The sequence below is a fragment of the Aplysia californica genome, unplaced genomic scaffold (assembly GCF_000002075.1).
Source record: "Aplysia californica isolate F4 #8 unplaced genomic scaffold, AplCal3.0 scaffold03586, whole genome shotgun sequence".
NCBI classification, from domain to species: domain Eukaryota; kingdom Metazoa; phylum Mollusca; class Gastropoda; order Aplysiida; family Aplysiidae; genus Aplysia; species Aplysia californica.
Window position 1 is genome coordinate 1 of NW_004800856.1, and position 2,149 is coordinate 2,149.

Below are 2,149 nucleotides of genomic sequence, written 5' to 3' on the forward strand. Positions count from 1 at the left end.
ACGTCCAGGTGGGCCTTCTTGTTTGAAAGGCCATTGAAAGGAGAGAGAGCGCTCTAGGCCTAGGCCTATATCTTCACAGCAATGGTGTTTATGTTTCGTGACGATCGATTGAGTGTTTCCAGTAGGGCCGAAGTAGCCTAGTCGCACATCGGCGGTCGTCCGCCCCCGGGCTTCCCCGGTTCGCCTCACAGCCACGTGGTGTTCGTTTGGCCAATTGGACAGGAGTCATTTTGAAGGGTCATTTTTGCGTCATATCCGGTCAATCCAATCCATTTTTAAAAGGCGCGGAGTTCCAGAGTTCCAGATCGGAGTCGTAGAGATAGATCAAGATTTATGAATGTTTGAATTGTTTGCGTGACCGTCGGACGTCGGGTTTGTGAGCAGTATCGAGTTGAAGTTCAAGGTACGTTTCTACTTTACATTTTTGCTTTTTCCTTTGATTTGTCGTTTATTTTTTTGAAAATACGTGCCTTTTATGTGTGCACACTGCACAGAAGTGTGTGAAGTTTCATTGTCATTTTATCAATTTTCGAGAGTGGCGAAGAAGTAGAATCATATTATTACGATATATGGCTATCAGTAGAAATCTGGATTTTGATTAGATAATAGATCTAGAGGGATTATATAGTCTAGTCCCAATTTTTTGGTGCCCTGATCTCCCTTTTGGGTTTTTTTTTCATCTCGTCGGAAATTCCCGTGCTTCAACTTCTTCTCTCTCCAACAGATTATTTCTGTTGCCTAACATTGTTCTCATTGCAGGTCTATCAGTATCACAGTGTCTAGGACCTCTCTCTGCTGTGTTTAATCACTATTCGATATATATAGATTCTATAAATTTATTCTAGATCTAATCTAGATCTTCATCTTTTACTTTGACTTTGACATCAGTCAAAGTGAAGTTAATAAAATTTAGATTATTTTTTAAAGCAAAACTATTTTTTATTCATTCTCTTTCAGATTCTCTATTCATGTTGGCAGATGCACAGTGTACAGAGACAACCTGATCCTCATTGATGTCCAATTCCCCCCCCCCCCCCCCCATTTTTATGAGCAGTGAAGCAGTCGACTCTATGGTAAGAAGTCTAGAATGATCTAGATCTAGATCTAGATTTAGAAATCTTCTAGATATTTTAAGATACCGTAGGCCTAAGATCACGTGAAGCTATTTGGACTCAAACTCCAATGCTCGTGCGCAATCACTAGATCTAGGTGTACTGGATGTGAAGCAGACAAGCAATTTGACCTTGTCCTTCCTCGATTTCTACGATGGCGGGCCTGGGAAAGTAAGATCAGAGGGAAAAGTAAAAGAAAGAGAGAGAGAAAGGGGAGGAGGGGGCTGTCTTATTTAGGACTGATTATTATTTTTATGTATTCATCCCTTTGTAGTCGTGAAACGCAATGTTATAGCCTACCAGTAGTTTAAAGTCTGAATAGCAACGGGAGACTATTCGGACTCGAGTATAGATCTAGTAGACTTTGCTTACGGTACAAGTAACCGGTGATTGCGCACACGCACTGGAATTTGAATCCGAATAGCCTCCAACGCTCACTTCATTTTTTTAATCATCGCTTTCCTGTTTGACTTGTGCGTCAATTAGTGAAAACAGCTTGATGTTCAGTTCTTTGACCTTGTTGACCAGCAAGAAGTAGGCCTAGAAGTCAGTAAGAAGTGTGTTATATATTGAGTATTATTTAGTTTTGCATAATGTCTAGGTCCTTTCTGCTATCCGTATTATTATTTATTATTCTAACATCATTCATTTTGACTAGATCTAGATCTAATTCTCTTCCAGATTCCTTATTCCTGTGGATACACAGACTGAGACAGCCTGACTGAGGTCCAATTTATTCTTATAATCAGTGAAGCAGTCGACTCTACGGTAAGAACATACACACGTACATATTATACACAGTCGAACCTGAATATTTTGCCAGCCCCACTTACCGCCGGGTTTTGCCAATTTATGACAAGACTATCCTTATTATAAACATAGTATTTGTGGGTGGTTGACAGGTGCTCTGGTGTGGTTTGCTTCTGAACTTCTTTCCTATCAAACATCTATCATCCTTGATCTCTCCTCCTCCTTTATGATGACCTTATTGTGTTGCAAGTGCCGTAAAACTCTTATTAAAACTAAAAACATAGTAT

At 40.0% G+C, this 2,149-nt stretch overlaps 1 long non-coding RNA gene across 1 annotated transcript; it reads left to right on the top strand.

The window, feature by feature from the left end:
• Positions 1 to 234: 234 nt before the first annotated feature.
• Positions 235 to 1,992, top strand: LOC106014161. The gene is made up of 3 exons (XR_001185530.2): positions 235 to 403; positions 958 to 1,073; positions 1,794 to 1,992. It is a non-coding gene; the product is annotated as an uncharacterized LOC106014161 (long non-coding RNA).
• Positions 1,993 to 2,149: the final 157 nt, after the last annotated feature.